General features: G+C 40.1%; 1 protein-coding gene across 1 annotated transcript in view; it reads right to left on the minus strand.

Annotated features, from left to right (window-relative positions):
• The window catches only part of LOC142826872 (uncharacterized), a 184176-nt gene that overhangs the window by 60590 nt on the left and 102720 nt on the right, over positions 1 to 20866 (minus strand). The window contains exon 3 of the mRNA XM_075919821.1: positions 10952 to 11094. The gene's annotated coding sequence lies outside the window, so the exon portion shown is untranslated. The remainder of the gene's footprint in view (positions 1 to 10951; positions 11095 to 20866) is intronic.

Genomic DNA, 20866 nt, shown 5'->3' on the forward strand with positions numbered 1-20866 from the left:
CTACATGTAAAATGTAACAGTTTCTATTGTCCTTGCCTACTCTTCGTTTAACCCCTATGTTTTGAAAATGCTGTTCACAGCACAGTTTTCCAAAAGTATAGCCAGATCATGCTGAGAAGTGCTCACTAAGGAATATTTGACTACATAGTTATCAGGAAAAATATTCCTGCCTACAGTGCACAAGGAAACCACGCTAGTAATCATACTAGCATGAAGTAATTTTTTGAAGTAGCATGGCTCCTACCATCCCATGGATTAGGATTTAAAGACTCCTTGCTGTGGTTTTTGATCACATGCACTAAGACTATGGTTACTATCCACTCCATTTGACACACATAAGGATGAAACCATGCTCTAATTGGATTTAGTGCCACATTTCAATAAAAGAGGTAGGGATCTACTGAAGATTTGGATTGTTTATTTTAAAGGATATATAAAGTAACACGTTTGCAATACAGCACGTTAAATTTGTGTTACCCTTTTAGCTAATTTCCTTCCTCTTTTATTATGGGCTTAGTTACCTCTTCTCTCTTTGCAGTGGTAAGTGGCAGTTCAGAAGTCCACTGGGCCAAAAAGTAATGTAATATTTTGAACATATTGTTGGAAGAATAATGTGTTGATGCTATTGCTAATGGAAAACACATTCTTATTTCAACTGGATTTGACTTTAATAAAATTAACTGGAAACAATGGACAAAACTCTGTCCTCAGTTGCATTCATGCTTCCTCACTGTGATTAGTAGGAGCTGTGCCTGCATGTCTCAAAACAGACCTAAGCTCAATGGCTATTCATTTGTTTGGTTTGTTTCAATTGCAAAATATTTATTTTGTCTTCCATTGCTAATTCACTTCTAAAAATCATTTTCATCAATGCACGAGTCATGTAATATGGCAGAGCCCCATTTGATTTCCTTATTTTGTAGCCAACACAATTAGAGATGGGCCTAAATGAGACCCCAAATCTATATAATCCTTAATTTTAATGGAGACTAAAGATCCAAATTTGAACCTGGATCAGTGAGGCTATGTCTATATTGCAAATAGCTATCCCAGATATTCATAGCAAGTCCATTATTTCAGGTTCACTATTCCGACATCCCTGTAAATCTCATTCTACAAGGAATAAGGAACATTTCAGAATAGTACTTAATTTTGAAATTTGGCGCTGTGTAGATAGTGCCAAATGACGAAATATGCTATTGCAAAATAGCATTGAAATAAGATATATGCAATTTGAGCTACTCAAATTGGGTCTTATTTAGAGCTGTGTAGACACCCTGAGGCTCTCTAGCTATAATGGAGAGAGAACAGAAATAAAAAAGAAATCCCAAATTTGATTTTCAACCTCGAAAGTTTAAGAGGTGGGAAAATTTTTCTTCAAAATCAAGAACAGAATAAACACCTGAATATTGTTATTTGGTTAGTCTCAAAACAGAAAAAATGTCCAAATGGCTTTTTAGACCTGGATGCAATGGCCTAAATTGTCCTCCAGAGGAATCTTTCCACTGATTTCAATGTGCATTAGTTCAGGCCCTTAACGCAGCATAATATTTACCCATGCTCCATGACATGTGATTTTTTTTCTTTATACCAGTCTTCACTGGAATAACCACAAATGCCATTTGGCCCCTTTGCTATTTGATGTCCCTCATTTATGAGTTTTTCAATTATGTTGTAGGTTTTTTTCTTTTTTTCCTCCTTCCCTAATTGTACTTTTTAACCTTATTTTCATATATTACATTATTTTATGCCTGCATTTTTATTCTTGTAACTCTCTTTCCATATATCTTATTTTATCCTTCTTTCCTCTTGATTCTTCTATTTAGTTTTTCTTATTCTAACATTTATTGTGGTTTGATTTTAGGAGTTATATATATATATATATATATATATATATATATATAGGGTAGAATTATGTTCTGAACTGTGTATATTTTTGTTGGGAGAAATATAAAATGGAGATCATTCTTGTTCTTCTGAGAAATGCCAATATGTAAATGGCAGACACCAGTTAAATGAATCTTCCATTGCAAAAAAAAGAAAAGAAAAACAAATATTATAAGCAGAAAAAGGAAATATAATATGATTCTGGACAGAATATATTTGAAAAGTATAATAGTTTAGAGTCCAAAATATTTTAAAAGTAGGTGTGTAACCACATTGCAGATGGTATAGTTTACCCTGAAATATCATTGAAATGGCACTGATGTAAACTTTACCTAGAACAGAAATATTTAGTACAGAAATTTTGAAAGGGAAAATACATTTGAACAATGAAATACTGTCTATTTTCAGGCAGATTCCAATTCACTTACATGAAAATAAAGATATTAATAGGATTTTTAAGCAAAGTATTAACTCTGATGACCTGAGTTAAGTGATCTCTTTCTGTGCATTCTAACACTGGCATGTACACTTTTCAAGAACCAATGTCTACATTCATAGTGGATAAATTCTAACCTTTGCAACTTCGGGTGATGAACTTTATTCACATAAAATCCAGTTGCACAAATGTGTTCTCTGCATGTAAGTTATTAGTTGTTAAGCTGATCAAGCACAAAAGGAGAGACCAGATGACGACTCTTTTAAAAATGAAATCCAGTTTGCCATATTCTACTGTCTTTTACTCTGGTCTAAATCTAAAATAGCTATATTAGATATAAGAAAATCATCACAGATTGATTTGCTGACCAGGGATGAATGTAGGCATGTACTTAAAGTTAGGCACATGCTTAAGTGCTGTGCAAAATTGAGATCTTAAGCCAACTTCATACAATGGCTACTATTTAAAAAGTCATCATTACCAACAACTCTGTGGAATCTGAAATGTCACTACTTTAATAGGAAATAACCGTAGCATCCCTAGCAGGGTGGAGAAGTAACTGTTGGTACATATGGTTCTGTGCTTTGGGGACACTATTGCTACAGTGAACTCTACCATAATTATTTTCTTATATCTCTGGCATATTTTTCTACATTTTTCCTTGATCACTTGCTTTATTACATGTAGCATATCTGCTCTAAACTCCAAGAAAGAAAGAGTTTCTACACCTGGCAAAACTCCAGAAACCATTCTCCAGAAATTTCACAAGAATCATCCATATGGACAGGAAATCTACTGGCAAGAAATTGCAGGTAAAAGAACTATTGGCTGCTGAAAAGCGGTTTTGCAAAACGTTCATTGTTCAAGTTTGAGGATGTGTTATTAATATGACTGTAATAAACCAAAGGACTAAATTGGCAGTAATTTACCAAGAGTGTGTTTCTCTTTTAGTTTAGACTCCATGAACATTGTGTTAGCCACACTGTAAAACCAGAAATTGAAACCATGTCAAATGGGCAGTAAATGAAAGAGAATGAAGTTTGTGAATCAGTTAAAACCATGAAATCATATCAGAAATAAAGATGAGCCCCATAGAGCCCAACTCAAACATTCCTCCATCTCTAAGAGGTAAGAACGCCTACTTCCAACTCTAACATATTGCATTGAGTGACCAGTTAGTGGGACTGGGCGCACCATGCTCACTCTCAAGGCAGGCTTTCTTTTTCTAAGGAACAGTTGTTTCTCTATGGGTAAAATCCAGTTTACCTTATTCCTAAGTAGATCTGGTCAGAAAAATTCCAACAAAACTTTTTTTGTTCATAATTTGTCAATTCATTGAAATCTAAATGCTTCATGGAGATGGTTCGATTATAACAAAATTCCAACAGAAGCCCACCAGGCAGGTTTCAAAACCTGCCAGACCTGAGGTTACTAACAGAGGGAGTCTACATGGCAGGCAGAGTCTCAGAATATGGAAACCTCAACTCAGAGATGGGGAGGCAAGTGGGCTGGCAACCAGGCACTTGGAACACCATCTAATTCAACCCTTCTCCATGACAAGTTTAGATTTAGATGAATCGACAAATTCTAGAACAAAAATGTTGCAGCTGAATTTTTCTGACCAGCATTACTCTGGTTCTACTGGCTTTTCTGTTCAGGAAAGGCTATTCCTTCCAGAGAATTTGACCTGAAACAAACCCTTGCCAGCCACTGTCATAACCATCTCTGAACTCAGCTGAGCCATGCAGACACAGCCCACAGTAAATGATACATCACCCCAAAAGCAGCACCTGCAGACCTTCTGCCTCCTGCACACAAGTGTCACTATGCCACTCCAAAGAGTGCAGCTTATTCCTCTCTTCCCCAGCTTGCGTAATTCAATTAGTGACTCTTCCCCAGCTCACCAGTGTGAAGGGGAAAGGGAGCCACATTTTCTCCATTCCTCATTGTCACATGAAAGTCATTTGTGGGTCCTGCAACATAGCAGGCCTGGGATGGAAGTTTCCATTCCTGCTGTACCCAGCCTAGCATAGCCTGGGACCCTGCAAGCCCAAACAGCAGCTGGGTTTTATCAGCTCTAACCCATGCCTTGAGCTGGGAAACTACTAAGCGGTAAACAAGTTTGACCTCGGTCTCAGCCCATAAGAGTGATAAGAATGGCGTTGAGCCAGGTACATGCACACCCGATAAACAACTGCAGTATAAGATCACTGGTAGTCCCACCCCTCTGTGAGTCTCTCCAGGGTCCTAAATCTTGAAGGGTGCCCTGAATCCCCCTAGCTAGACCCGTGTCCACAGCAGCCTGGTGCAAAATAACCGGAACAGGACTCCCCACAAACCTGAAAGGGCATAAGCATTTCCAAGTGCCTGTTACTATTATATACATTGATTTGCCTATGCTGATTGTTGTATTACTTTGCAGTAGCTGTGTAACCATCTGGCAGTATTAAGCCTGTAATAGTAGTGACGTGGTGAGAGTAATACAAGCAACTATCTATCCCTAATCGAGTCTGTCTTGAAGCGAATCCACAACCCTGTTGGGCCCTGCTTCTGTGACCTGACACTCATTCCCTTTGGGTACCTACACACCCCAAAGAAGTAAGGTGGCATTGCAATCCTACCTGATCGTAGAGCGAGGGTAGAGCAAGCGAGAAAGTTCTATACACTGTCCCTACCCTGACCAGCACCTCCAGCACCACCGCTGTGCAACTCATGTAAGAAAAGCAAGAAATAAAAACATTCCTGCAAAGAAATTATTAAACTCTGCCAAAATGTTTTCTGTGGGGAAAAAAAATCTCTATGCTGCCTTATCCCGATATCTGTTGTATGAATATTATTTCATATCAACACAGTCTCGTAAAACAGCAATTACAGAAACTACATTTGGGCTGCCCTATTGGATTATTGCATCACTATTATATAAGAACTATGCCCTAGCCTGCTGTATGTATCCAGTTCTGCCCTCTGATGTACAGACAGGGCTTTATTACTATGCAGGGGAACCACATGCTCATATCTGAGATCACAATTTGGCACATTTAAATATCTAAATATGCAACTAGGTTGATGATATTTGAGAATTGATGAAGTTTTGACATTCAACAAAGATTTTGCAGCCAGTGGAAGATTCTCAGTCTGTGATTGTAAATGTTTGGGAGCTGACATATGCTCTTGCATGAAGACAAGTTTTATATATTTATTGTGTGAGATTTACAAATCTTCTCAGCATTGGTCTAACTCTGCTTCCACTACTGTCAATAAGAATTTTACTATTTTTTTTTCAATGAAAGCAGAATTAAATCAACATTGTGCACTTTCAAAAATTCCACCCACTGCATTTTAATTATCGTAAGTGGTAACAGAGAAAAATCTAACCCTAACCCTAATTGTGGCTTTCTCTCCTCTATCCACTGAAAACCCACACATTTTTAAATGGAAAATGCTGTTTTGAGTTGTATGTTTTTCTACTTTAATGACTTCTGAAAAATTAACTTAATTTCTTAGTTATTTTAACATATATTAATATCTATCATATTCAACAAAAAAGAGATATCAAATGCTTCTGATCTGGCAATTGCAAGAAAAAATATGTCCCATTCCTTTATAAATAATATAATCCAAAGATCCAGTGGACTTGATTAGAAAATCAGTCCATTGTCTCTCTGTGGCAATGAAGGCACAGTGTTCACTGGGCTACAGGTTGGCCCAGATCTGTAAAAGATATTCACTATTTTGTAAAACAAGGCAGTCATCCATGATCTTTTTCATTTCCAGATAATAAAAGGAGAGTCACATTTTGCAGATATATATATATATAAGTCATCTGTTAAAGCAGTACAGCTGTAACCAGAAATTCAGTCCACTTGTGGTTTGAAGTACTCCACGCCTACTGTACATAAATAATGCATTGGTATCATTAGCATAGACAACAGCTTGTTTCCAATTTGGCTGAAGATAATGAAATTATCCCCCAAATTACCATAAAGTGGAACAAATAATACAAGCATGAGCCTTTTTTTCTTAACAGTAATGAGCACGGCTTTTTAGCTATTTTGATTAAAAGCACAGCTTCTGTTTTACTAAGGCACTATTTTGACCTCAAGTAGATAAAGAACATTAAATGACAAACATTCAGCAAAGAGTTACTGTGTTCTTCCCCCAGCAACTCTGTTTACATTAGGAAATCTACCCAGGGACTGAAGGGAAAGGGAAGGGGAAGGCGGGAGGGCTGCCTTTCATCGACTGTTCTCAGTTCCACTGGCTCCAGCTAAAGCTGGCCCCTGTTTCTTAGTAAGCTTACTCCACTCCAGATGTGCCTCGGCTCCAGCGTGGCTGCCATGTATAGTAAATCGGCATCTGAGGGCTCGTCAATCTGTGGGGTAGAGCAATTGTGGTCTCGCCAGGCCGCCCCACAGCCACAAACAGAATTTTGTGCTGTTAAACTGGAAAGGGAGGGAGAGAGAACAGAGGCAGGCAAAAGGGAAAAACGGGGAAGCAGTATGAGAAAGGTGAGGGGACAATAGGTGTTAGTTCCCAGAAGAAAGAGGGAAAAAATACTAATAGCCAGTCTGGGAAATGTTCTTAGTACATTTGTAAATTGTAAATGTTTTGCACTTTAAAAGAAAGGGGAATGCTGCGTATCACTTGAAAATGCTATAGGTCCCTGAGGATATACTGATTTAGTACAACTTGTAACTGGAGCAAGAGCAACATAAATTTGCCTAGAAAACTCAGCCAATTAGTCATTACACATAGATTGTAAAGACAAGAGAAAAGTACCCTATGAAAACTGAATCTCTCTTGTTCATATCACTGGAATAAGAGTGTGAAAGAGCAAAGACCATGACGTTGTCTAATCAAAATATGACGTACAAACCAGCTGGTGCTTTGATTCTAAAGCATGTCGGATTTCCTGATTTTCAGATTTAGCATTTGCTGTCATTGTAAAATACAAATTGCTTCAGTGAGCAGGCAGTTTGCTTTGGAGCTGAACCCAGTTGTGCTAAATCCAAGTTGGACATTTATTTCTGATCTCCTGCCGCCTACACAGTCATTCCTAACTGAGTTATCAGAGAATGAGAAAGGATCTTTTTATTTATTTATTTTTATAGTAAGTTCTGTAAATTGACTGTAGCTGTGTTTAATAATTGCTCATTGAGGGTTATTTTTAATAGCTATTCAAAACAAAACACTGGGGGTTTTTTTTATCCTAGTGCCAATTTTAAGAATATAAATAAATATGAAATTGAAATACTAAATTAAGAAAGGTCACTTTTACCTGCAAATAAGGAATTTAATGGCAGTCATATCTGGGTGTCTAAAGGTAGAATTTCTCCCTCAGTTTAGCAGTAGTAGTAGTAGTAGTAGTATGCCAAATGTCCTGCACAGACAAGTAACAAAAGAGTTCATACTATAGGCATTCTTAGTGCACAAAATGAAATGTCAGCATCATTGCTGACTAGCACAGCTGCAGAACTGCTAACCCCAAACATTCAAGGATCATGAATAAGGCTCCAAAAAAGGTTACCTCAAAAATCAATAAAATTTTTTAAAAGCATAAATGTAGGGTTTGGTTTTAGGGGGTTTTGAGCTTTTAGGATTTTCAAACTTTTCTTTACAATCACCAGGAATAGAAACCTGCCGTTAAAAAAAATGAATGCTCAGATTCTCACATAATTAAATGATTCCTAACACTAGGACTAAGAAAAACACCAAATTTCACAGTATCACAATAAAATCATGAGAGCTGGCAATATGACAATCAATCGTCACACAGGAATTGATTCAGTCTTTGCCCATTACTGGTAGCATTTTAAACTCAATTTGTATTAGGGCAAATTACTCATCCTGCAAGTTGCTGAGCCCTATAGAAAAACACTTAAACAGGTGATTAAAGTCAATGAGACTATCCATGTGCTTTAAGTTAATCACAGCCTTCAGTGCTGAGGAACACTTTTTCTCATTTGTTAGAAATGTAGCCTATGCTGATTATGTAAGGCCTCAATCTCCCTTGCTTTATACCTGGGCTATGTCTATACTGCAGGCTTTTTGAACAAGAAAGGCCATTCTTGTGCAAAAACTTGCAGAGCATCTACACTGCACATGTATTCTTGCGCAAGTAAATTTACAGTAAGGCATCAGAACAGAGGGCTTCTTGCTCAAGAGTTATTCCTTATGCAAGAAGGCAGTATGGACAGGCAACAGGGGGTTCTTGCGCAAGAAACCGCTATGGCTAAAATGGCCATTAGACTTTTCTTGTGCAAGAGAGCGTCCACACTGCCATGGACACTCTTGCGCAAAAGCACATGGCAGTATGGACGCACTCTTGTGCAAGACCTTTTGTGCAAGAACTCTTGCACAAAACAGTTCTTGCGCAAAAAGCCTGCAGTGTAGACGTAGCCCCCATGTAGTCATTTGCAATTGCAAAGTAAGTGCAAAGTGAGGTTCTCTCATCACAATGGTGAGAATATTTTCACCTGCAATATTTAAAATTAAACTGAGCCAAAGCAGATGTGAAATACTACTCAGACTGAAGCATCTGTACTTTAGAGATCGATCTTATATTGGCAGGAACATGAACTGAGTACCCTAACAGGTGTTTTTTAGCCACTAACATTTATACAATGAGAGGCTAAACTGACACATTGCATTACCCTATTTGCTCAATTTTTTTAAGGAATCTGACTTGTCCCAGATGATCTTGAATCATCAATCCTGGAGAAAGATGATATGAGGGAAGAGATAGGGAACTTCATGTTCTTAAGTCATCCATGGAAATAATGGCACCAGTTTGAGAATAAGGGAGCATAAAGCTGTGTACAAAGAACATTATGTGATGGTAAGATGAGGAGAGACAGTGCTAAGTGACCATGGAAGAACGTATCTAGTAGCCAGAACGGAAAGAGTGCAAAGCATGAAGAGGATGTTGAAAATGAATCATTGAGACAGAGGTCTGGTATAGTTATAATCTAATTTTTTTATTCAGGAGGTCAGAGAATCCCACTCTACTATTAACTCCGATCTAACCTTAACAGCGAGTATTCCAGTAGCACCTTAAAGACTAACAAAATATATGTCTAGTATCATGAGCTTTTGTGGGCAAAACCCACTTTCTCAGATAGTTCATGATACCATCTATGTACTATTGTTGGTCTTGAAAGTGCTACAGAACTACTTGTTGGGTTTTGGTTTTTTTTAAGTTACAGACTAACACGGATACCCCTCTGAGACTAACTACAACAGATTTTCTTTCACCTTGGTTTTATTCATATTTTAGATCAAAAGCACATATCATAAAAAACTCAAGTCTTTGTTGTACATGTTTAGCACAAATGTGTATTTCAGCCTGCCAAGTGTACATTCTCAATCACAATTAGCACATGAAACATGGAACCCACCTCCATACCTGCAAGAGAAGCAGTCAACTGCACATCTTACTGAAAATATTATCTGATAATGTCTTACTCCTCAAACAGTTGCACTGAAATTAATGTAGCTACTTGAGGTGTTCAGTACTACCCAGACTGAGTAAGGGTATCAGCATCTGGACTTTAAAGGACAGGACACTTCACACCTCCAACAATATGATTCATAAAGGTATTTAGGGAATGTGATATCACAACAGTGAACTTTTAGGCACCTCAGAAATCACAGGAATGAATTTTGCATAAATATTGTGTGGGTCACTTTGTTTCTCCTGAGAGTTATGCAAATACCCTGCTGGTGGGACAAAGTTGTGTGGTTTTCACTGAGATCCTTGTGGGTAGGTGTAGCTGTCTCTAGCTACCTGCACACAGGGAAAGCACTTCATTACCTGGCAACAGATGGTTGAGGGTCTCACCAGGAGCCAGCCAGCTGCAATAAGTGGGAGTAAGAGGAGGGGTGGAGCAAGGAGAGAAGTGCCCCTTTTGCCTGGGAAAGGAGATAAAAGATGGAGGAGAGGCACCAGGCATGTCTGAGGCTGGGCTGCAGGAAGCTGTTCAGTGTGCTGGCTGGGGATACAGGGACATAGACCCAGGGCTTTGCCCTCCCTCCTCCCCTCCCCCCCCCCCCCCCCCCCCCCCCCGCTCCCCTGCCCAAGATGGACTTCGCTGAATGTTCGTGGTTTCTGTGCTAACAAATCTGTTCTTTGCTGTATTCCCAATGACTAATAAACCCTTCTGGTTTAAAACACTGGCTGAGTGTTACTTCTGAGTGCAGAATGGGTATCCATGCAGCGTGGAATGGGTAGCCATGCAAGATGTGTAAGGCTTCCCCAGGTGTCCCATCAAAGGAGACTTCCTGCAGGGAGTTCATGATGCGAACAGGGATGCTGAGATTAGGCTCAGGAAAGGCCAAAGCCGAGCAGGCTTCTTGCCCTGATGAGAGACATGCTGCACCAGTGTCCTACCTGTGTTTCTTCAGAGCAGTTCTAGAGCACCAAGACTATGACTCTGTGACCCCCCCCCCCCCCCTTCTCACAAAGCTAGGCCCCTAAATTCTGACTGCAAGGGGACACCTAACTCTGCTAGTCATTCTCACTTGTGACCTTTTTAGATAGGTGCCTAGGGAGTTGTTTTGCAACAAGCTGTGGGGAGGACCAGTACATCCCTCACAACTCCTAACCCATTCATTGTTTAGTGTACTCACCACAGAGGTGGGAGATCCCCAGTTCAAGGCTTCCATTCTCTTGAAGGAGAACAGGTATTTGAACAAGGATCTTCAATTTCTCAGGAGCATGCTCTAACCACTGGGTTCTGGGTTAGTCTGATGTGGGGTTTCCTCAAACTCTCCTGTTGAAATTGTGGATAAATAAAGATTCATTGGGGGACTGGGAATGGCCCCTAGATCTCCCCACACTCACTCACAACTTACCCAAAGAAGCACTGAGAATTCATAATTCCCAGTGCATTGTCTCCCAATTGTTGAACAATAATGTTTTAATCAAAAGTGGCTTGCAAGGGTATTCAGACTATACTCGATTGAAACTACAAGTGCATTACAGCTCTAGCTTAAAACTTTGGTCTGCTGTGGCAGTTTATAAATGAGTTATGAATGTATGTGTCTGTTTTTAACACAATAAATGGTGTCTAATACATTCTTTGTGATGCTCTCGACACCTGCTGATAAATTGCCTGAAATCTGCGGCAACACAGCATTAGGTAATGCACCAGAGTTCAATGTTCAAAACATCCTGTTCTTTACTTAGTCGCTCTCTTTGTGATCTTACACAAAAGCAGATAAAAATAATAGAGGCTGTCCAACTGCCAGACTTACATAGTTATGTTTATTGAAATAGACTTTGTAAGCCTCTTTGCAAGACAGTTTTTATTATGACTTATTTTTAAAAAAGGAAAATGCTGTGGACTCATATTTGCAATACAACAAAGTCTGAGTCTCCAATTCTACCACAGCCTGCACTTCTGAGAATTTTGCTGGAAAATAAAAATTTTACTGGAAACACAAAATTAGCATCCAGTTTGATAGAGCTGGGTTTAGGCCACTCTGTTCATTTTAGCATAGTTAGAGCATGTACGATTACCCAAGATGGGAATTACACCTTCCAGTTTCTGTGTAAACATACCCAAAAGGTACATGAAGAGTGATTTGAGATCCAAGATTTTGGTTCATTGCCTTATTAAGACAGAAACTCTATGCAAAAAACAGGATGCAGATCTAGATTCAGATTTTGAGCCCCTTCGAAATTTGGAATTTCATGACAGAAATAGGTTGGCTTCCATCTCTAAATGTGACATTTTAAGATTATAGCTTGATTTTGTGCTGGGGAACAAAATTTCAAAAGCTATCTGTGACCTTGTGTAAACTTCCTGCAGCCTATTATTTAAGAATTGTATGATGGTGAATCCTAACGGTCTCAAAAAGGTTGAGCCTCTTTGTGCTAGGTTACAGATAAACATGTAATTAATGGTAGTAACTGCCTCTAAGAGCTTCAGCTGAGCCATTTTTGGTGAAAATGGCTCTAGTCCAGCAATGAAATCCATTTAGTGTACTTGGCCCCAGTTCAGCAAAGAAATCCATTTATGGATTTCCTTATGTCCATGTGAAGTAGTATTGTCACAGATCCTTTTGCGTCAGGGTCCATAATTTTAATTGGCCTCTTCATACATATGCTCAGGAAGCAGTTAAGGGACATATTTTACACTGCCTCTATGTAAGCAATAATCATTTACATTGGAAAGCAGCATGTTCATAGCACATTGTGCTAGAAGTCAGGAGGTCTGACTCAAACAACATGTCAGTGGGTTGTATTCCCAGCTCAGCTACTCATCTGCTGTACGATTGACTTCTCTGTGCCTCTGCTTTCTAAGCTGTAAAACATGAATAAAGATATGTACCACAGCTTTGTAAAATGCTTGAAGATCTATAGATTAGAAGCACCAGTAAGGAGTAATTACCATGGCTGGTGGAAGATCTTCTCCAAGATAAAGTGGCCAATCCTCAGCTGACCTACATCAGCACAGCTTCTTTTGACTACATCAGTTTGGCCTCAAAAATACAATACAGATACCTATAAATACAATCTATATACTCCACATAAAGTCCTTATTATTTCCTGAGGATGCCCATGTTACAAAACTGCACATCATCAGAAGTGAGTATCCTAATGCTTTGCAGATAGCAGATGAAAAATGTGATGGGGAAACTCAAACCCAAAGATATTATTCTTTCATATATGTTAATTGCCCTCAACAAAAATTAATTGGTTTGTCAATAAAACAGGCATCAAAATCTCAATTCATTCACGCCTTTCTTCCTTTTTAAATCTTCAGGGACAGAACCTTTCTTTCTTACACAACTGGTTTTCTTTTTAACTGCCGATGCTGGTAACTGTCTTTTTAACCAACACAGCAAAAAAATCTCATTTTATTGAGTTAGCCATAATTGGTACAGGAAAAAGAAACCTTCCTGGTGTGTCACAAAACAACTCATTAGAATAGGTGCAATATTATCTGTTTCTGCTTTGGAAGCTGGAGCTTAATTTAAAGAATGAGAATCTAGTTAAGCTCTGAAATTCTTATTTAAGCCTCTTTATAAAGTTACCTGAGTTTCAAATTCTTAGCATCCATCAGCACTTTTGAAAATCAGGCCATTTATTACGGATCCCAAATATGATTTTTTGACATAGAAAACCTAGCTCTGAATCCCTCTAAATATCAAATTATTCTTGGGGTCTTGTCATCTGCAGCTTTTATTGTCCACAAAAGATTGATGCTGCCTTGTTACTGTTTGCTGATTAACACATTCCTGTGGATGCGTACTTAATTAGGGGATGGCATTGTTAAACACTATTTACACTGAGCATTTGATCCTCTCTCTCTAAATCAATTAGATGTGCCTTCTTGGCTGCATTCTCCAGCCAGGACAGCACTTTACTTTCCACCTGGGACAAAAATTCCAAAGCCATGTCACCTCTCAAGAAGCCACAGGGTGTCTTGTAAATAGCATGGCCCTGCCAATGGAGCCTAATGTATAACAGAAATGCAATTCAAGGGATCTTCTAAGGAATTTCTCCAGCGCTGGAGGAGGCTGACCAGAAATGTGACCTCCTGCAAAGACAACAGAAGGAAGCTCCCTTTGACAGCTAGAAAGAACTTCTTTATTTGATATGCATGCTAAGATGCTGTCTGCTCTCTATTGGTTGATGTAGTGCAGACCTATTGCCAGAGGTCCAGACAAGTCTGTGTTACTGATTGTGACAAAATACCTCATGCCATTCACATTGCATTATCTAAGAAAGGGAAAAGCCAAGGAGAGCAAGTGAAAATCAAAGAGCCAGAGATCTACCTTAACAACAACTTTAAAATAAAAAATGTCTTAAATGTATTCAAATCAATTGCTCTGTGCAGACTTTATATTTTATCATTTCACTACTTTATTGCCCCTCTGAAAACAAACAGGCCAACGTTTTCAACCACAAGCAAATAAATTGGGCCTATAAAGTAGGTGGATATACATGCAAACAAGTAACCGAAGAAGAAAAATATACCTTGTGAATGCAAAATAAATAGTTACACATAAATACAATCATTAGAGTGGAGAAGTTCATGTCCCATTCTTTTTTTCAAGAACAGTTGTTCACAATATAGCTGACAGAGAAAAGTGAAGCTGGTGAAAATGTTTATTTTTCGGTTTTGCAAAAACACAAAAAAACTTCTATTTTTTACCAAACTACATAGACTGACAGAATACAAAAACTCTAGAAGCCATTAATTTCACAGCAAAGCTGCAAAATGAAGCATATCTCTAAAGCCCTCCAAAGGCCTAAGGGAAATGAACATAGTGGTCAGACCTAGGATGTCTTCAGTTTTTTGCAATTCGTTAGCCTCAAAATGAGTTTTTTCTTGCACAGCATTTCACAGCTATTGTTTGTAACATCGCAACTTGGACATCACAACACTCTTACAGCTTGCACCTCTGAAAACTGATACTCTCTGGTCCAGCAACATCCGTAGTCCCGTAAGACCCCGGGAACTCCTGGACCAGAGAGCCCCGCAGACTAATGGCAGGAGGGCCGGAAGCCCAGCCAGGGTCAGGAATAGCAGGGATAGAGGAGCACCAGGGCCAGCGACTGGAGAACCCTGGCAACTCGTGGCAGTGTGGAGCCAGGAACTGGGCAACCCCAGGCACTCGTGGCAGCACAGGGCCGACAGCTGTCGAAGCCTGGGTGCCCATGGCAGAATGGGATTGGAAATCGGAGAAGCCTGGCCACCTGAGGCAGCCCACAACAGTGCCGAGATGGAGAATCCCAGCAGCCAGCAGTACTGCAGGGCTGGGAGCTGGAAAAGTAAGGCTGCCCACAGCAGAACAGGGCTGGGGAAATCTGGCTGCATGCAACAGTGTAGACCAGGGCCAGAGAACCCCGACCGCCAAAGGCAGTCCAGGGCAGGGGCTGGTGGCAGTAGAGCCGGGGAGAGGGGAGAAGGAGCCAGAGGCAGGGGGCCAGCTAGCTTGGGGCTCATAGCAGGGGATACCTCCCCTGGTCTGGCAAATTCTGTCATTCAGGACCAGTCAGGTCCCGACCATGCTGGACCAGGGAGGTCCAACCTGTAGTAGGCAGTTAAATATCTTTATTCTAATTTTGCAGCTGTGTAACTGAAGTTCAAATGATTAATGACATGCCTAGGGACACCAGAAATTCAGTACTCCAGTCATTTGAAGAAGTAGGTTGTACCCAAGAAAGCTCCTACATGTTTTGGTGGTCTTTAAGGTACTGCTAGACTATTTGTTATTTTTTAAGTTTTTCCAGTTACAGACTAACTCAGCTACCCCTCTAAAACTTCAGAAATTCAGTATTAGAACTGAGATTAAAACCAGTCTGTCAATTTTCCACTTTATGCCTTGTCCACTTAATCAAAAATCCACAATCTGAATTATTTAAACGAAAAATTACAAATTTCTGTGCCTAAAGTTGGACACTCACATCCATCATTAAGCACCAATAGCCTTCAATAACTTGGAGGCCACATATTTATATGCCTAGATATGGATTTGGTGACAAAATATTAGATGTCATTTTTGAAAATCTGGTCTTAACATTTCTGAACTGCCATTTCCAAATCTATAAAAACACAGATGACAATCCTTTCCCGCTCTCCTATAGAGTGGGCATTTTTGATGAAATCCTGACCCCATTTAGGATAATGGGAGTTTTGCCATTCACAGGACGCCTATTCAAATGCCAAATAATAATGTCTCCCATTTCAAAAACAGGTTAACTCAGAGGGTACGTTTACACTAGCCCCCTAGATGGAACTAGGGAGGCTAATGAGGGCAACCAAAATTGCAAATAAAGCGCGGGATTTAAATATCCCACGCTTCATTAGCATATTCCCGGGCGGTCACCATTTTGGAAACAGACTAGCCCAGAATAACTGCCTGCATTTACACGCAGCAGTCAAACGGGAGTTCAAAGTAAACCCCTAACTTGAATTAGCTGTTACTCCTCGTGGAATGGGGTTTAACAGCTAATTTGAGTTAGGGGTTTACTTTGAACTCCCTTTTGACTGCTGTGTGTAGACGCAGGCAGTTATTCCGGGCTAGTCTGTTTCCAAAATGGTGACCGCCCGGGAACATGCTAATGAAGCGCAGGATATTTAAATCCTGCGCTTCGTTTGCAATTTCAGTCACCCTCATTAGCCTCCCTAGTTCGAACTAGGGGGCTAGTATAGATGTACCCAGAGAGAATAAGTGATTTGTCTAAGGGAACTGTACTATGTTTACCATTTAATTTTGATCACCATATAGAACACAATCAAAACAGTCAAAAGATGAAACATCCTCAAAACAATATAATTATCCCAACAACTTTGACTGGAAATTCATGTTGAAAAGCTTAACTGTCCCTCTGTCCAGAGAATCTGAGGAGGAATTATTCTGTGTTATGATGGTGTTCATATAATCATAGGTTTGACCACAGGATGTCATCAAGTCCAACATGCTACTAAACTAAATAATCCCAGCCAGGGCTGTGTCAAGCCGGGACTTAAAAACATATAGAAATGGAGATTCTACCACCTCCCTAGATAACCCATTCCAGTGCTTCACAACCCTCATAGTAAAATCGTGTTTCCTAATATTCAACCTAAATCTCACACACTGCAACTTGAGACCATTGCTCCTCATTCTGTCATCTGTCAGCACTGAGAACAACCCCTCTCCATCCTCTTTGGAACCCCCACTTCAGGTAGTTAAAGGCTGCTATCAAATCTACACGCACAAACACACTTCTCTTCTGTAGACTAAATAAGCCCAAATCCTTCAGCCTCTCCTCATAAGCCATGTGCTCCAGCCCCCCAATCTGTTATTTTGTTGCCCAATAACCCAACCCTGTGCAAACTGACATACTTGCCAGAACTAATTAATTGACTAAATTCATTATACTGTCTTGTATTTTCTTTTAGTGAATTGAAAATCAAAAAATGGCTCTCCTTGACCCTACTAGATTGCCTGGAGTACAGTGATAGATAAGCACATAGATCAGAATATTTCTTGCCAAAACAAAATGTGCATTTCCTGGGGGGTTTTAGCAGTGAGGAAAAAAAGGTATAAAATTTCTCAGCCGCTAATGTCATTCTCTTTTCTCAGTCAGTCATAGTCAATTGTTGTCCCCCTTTGGTTTTTTGCATTGATTGTTATAATATGAGTAAAGTATTTTCACCTAGTTCTCTTTAATTGTTGTTGCTTAAATAATGTAATTAAAGCAAAGATTTAGGACATCTTCTACATACTGATATTTCAGTCATGAGCATTTACCATCACAGACCAGCTACCATCTTCTAGAGCCATCATCAGCAACAGAATGAGCAAATTCAAAATACTGGGCCAGGTCTTCCACTGTGCCAATCAGCATAGCTTCATAGGATATCTGTGGGGTTCTGTTGATTTAAACAGGCTGAGAATCTGGTCATGTGTCATTTTCTGGCTAGAGTCACATTCTTCCCCTGCTCCATACTAGAAAATTAGAAACTGAAACTCTTTCTAAACATTCTTATGGGTGTAGAAAGCTCTTTCATAAGGAAAAAAAACCCCTTTCTACTTAAATGCAACATAAAGACAGATTCTAAACCCCAACCCTTTTGCCCCTGCATTGTCACATTCCATTCCCAGGCCTGGCTGATGAGGTGGTCTGAGAACTATTCTGGCTGGGACAGAACATATTGCTGAATAGGGACGAGAAAGGGAATGTGGTTTCCTGAAAGGTTTCCAGCAAGTACATGGGAATGGAACTCTTGAAAGAGACATGGAGCTGGAAGCACTTCCTTTCTAAGAAAAACTTCCAATTCAATCACTGGGCCAAACGTAATAACAGCTCTGGCATTATTATTACAAAGACAGAAAAAGTCAGTGATTCAGATAGTTGCAGTAATTTCTGTGTTTATAAAACACCTACTTTTAGACCTGAAAGTCATGCGGTTTTACCATGTGAGCCCACACAAAAGAGATGGTTGTTAGTGAGATCTCTACCAGTAGTTATCACTAAGTCTTACTGAGGGTGCCAGGAATGCTTTTGGCAGAAAAAAAACTGAACCTAATTTTTTTTTCATTTTTGGCCCTCACCTACCACCTACTCTCTTCAAACTAATATGGAATGCATTTGCTCAGATTTTCTGCAATATGTCACAAGCTTTAGAATCCTAGGGCTGGAAGAGACCTCAGGAGGTCATCGAGTCCAACCCCCTGCCCAAAGCAGGACCAACCCCAACTAAATCATCCCAGCCAAGGCATTGTCAAGCTGAGACTTAAAAACCTCCAGGGATGGAGATTCCACCACCTCCCTAGGGAACCCATTCCTGTGCTTCACCACCCTCAACTGGTCATAACCAGTGTTCCTGGTATGAGGAAAGACCTCTGGTAAGTAGAGGACACCTTGCAGTGAGACTTGGGAAATCTCCAGCTCAGCAGGATTTTCTACAATTGCAGAGTTCCTCCAAACCCTTCCCCACTGGAAGTGTTCTCTTTTATAACAAACTGGCAGAAGTATTTACAACCTCTCCCAGGGTAAACACATTGGCCCACAAGAGCAACCACAGTTGTTGTAAACACACAGCAATAGAGTTCTGCTCAACAGTCAGTGTGCAACTGCTACAAGAGTTGATTACAAAGGAAGAAATGAGGAGCAATGGTAATGAAGACCCAGCTTCTGTATCTCACCTCCCAAGCAAGTTGGGACTGGTAATACTGTAAACCAGCAGTTCTCAAACTTTAGCAACCTAAGGGTTCCCATTTTATTTAAATTTTTGCAGCACTCTCCCCCATTGCCCCAGCCTTCCCTCCCCATCTCATCCCCAGCTCCTACCCCTACCTCATTCCTTCCTCTAAGGCCCATTCTAGCCCATCCTCTTTCTCACTTCTTTCTACCACCTCCCCCAGCATGTCAGGTGCCTATACCCTTTCCCTCTGAGCTCCTCCTGCTCACCACTGAGCAGCTGTTCCACAGCATGCAGGAGTCACTGGGAGGAAGGGGAGAAGGAGGGAGGTGGAGGAGTTGATCAGCAAGGCCAACAGACCCCATGGAGGACCCTCACAGACCCCCAGTGATCCACAGACCCCAGTTCAGAAAATGCCGCTGTAGACTTCTGTAGACTGAACAAGAGCAGAGCTGTTCTGGATAAAAAATTGCTGGGACATTACATGGGAAAAAAATCATTGAAAAGGTAATGGGGTCTGAGCTACATAGAAAAATTATAGCAACTTCATTAAATCTCTTCAGAAACCAGTCATTAAGCTAAAACAATCTGACACACACTTACACCCATTTGTGCCCTTGTAAAGGATATTCACCATCACTTTCTAATCATGCTTAGTTAAATCAGGACAACCTTATGTGTAAACTAGGCCTCAGACTTGCTATATTTCTACCCACCTATTTTCTAGAGAGGGATGTACCACAAACAAGCAGAGCCAGACAATAATTGTAAAAGAAAAAAAGAGGTTCCTCCTAGAGAGGGCAAAGTGTCCTGGCAAAAGTAGGGCCAGTTTTCTGGCACTCTTCCTCACATAGAGCAATAGATTTCTATGGGGCTACTGCAGTAAGTACTCAACATGAATATAGGCGGTAGAATCTCATTCACAAAGAATAAAACAAGCAAAATTAATATCTAACAGATATAAACTCCCCTGGGATTACTCCTGTGAGTAAAGACTCATTCTAATTTTATAGAACCATTCCCGCAGCATTTCCAACCTGGTCAAAGGCAAACCACACAATTTTTTAGCCTAATTTTGAGCCCCAAGAGATAGGAATAAGTCTAACTACCGCTCAGAAAACACATCATATCTGGGAAGTCTATTTGAATCAGACCCCACAAAGCTTCCAGAGTTCTCTCATCACTAAGGTCTAGACTCTGTCATCTTTATTCATGCTGAGTAGTGCTTTATTCCATAACTAGTCCGTTTCAATCTGGATCTCAGAAAAAGAACCTATAATAAATCTGAAGTGTAAGGGAAAATATAACCATGCTAAGTGTAGATATTATTCCAAGAGACAGAAGTAGCCACTGATATAATATCATAGAATCTTGTTCATTCAGGGTCTGACTACACTTGGAGCTATAATTCCCAATTTTAGGAGACATACCTACATGCTAAACATAGAGGCTTTGTCTACATTACAAGGTTTTTGCGGCAGAAAGTATGCTAATGACGGACTCCGGGAGAGGCTTAAGGATCTTGCTCAAAAGGGGGTTACACTGCTTCTTTTTGCACAAAAAAACCCTTGCGCAAAAGCATTGGCAGAAAATATGCTAATGACATCGCAATTCATGCTAATTAATCCGTCATTAGCATACGCTCTGCCGCAAAAACTTGTAGTGTAGACATAGATGTAGCCAGGAAGAGCTAATCACCCCAAGAAAATAGCTGTCTGAGAACGTAGGCATGTTCTCAGGGAAGTTAGCCCCTCCTGCAGCTTGTGCTGCTGTGGCTGCATTCTATGCTTAGCTCCTGTCTCAGTCAGAACTAGTGAGGGTATGTTTCCTCAAGCTGAGAACCACACCTTCAACTCAAAGGGCAGACATGCTCTAACACAGCAGTTCTCAGCTGGGG

This window comes from Pelodiscus sinensis, chromosome 2 (assembly GCF_049634645.1).
Source record: "Pelodiscus sinensis isolate JC-2024 chromosome 2, ASM4963464v1, whole genome shotgun sequence".
Classification (NCBI taxonomy): domain Eukaryota; kingdom Metazoa; phylum Chordata; order Testudines; family Trionychidae; genus Pelodiscus; species Pelodiscus sinensis.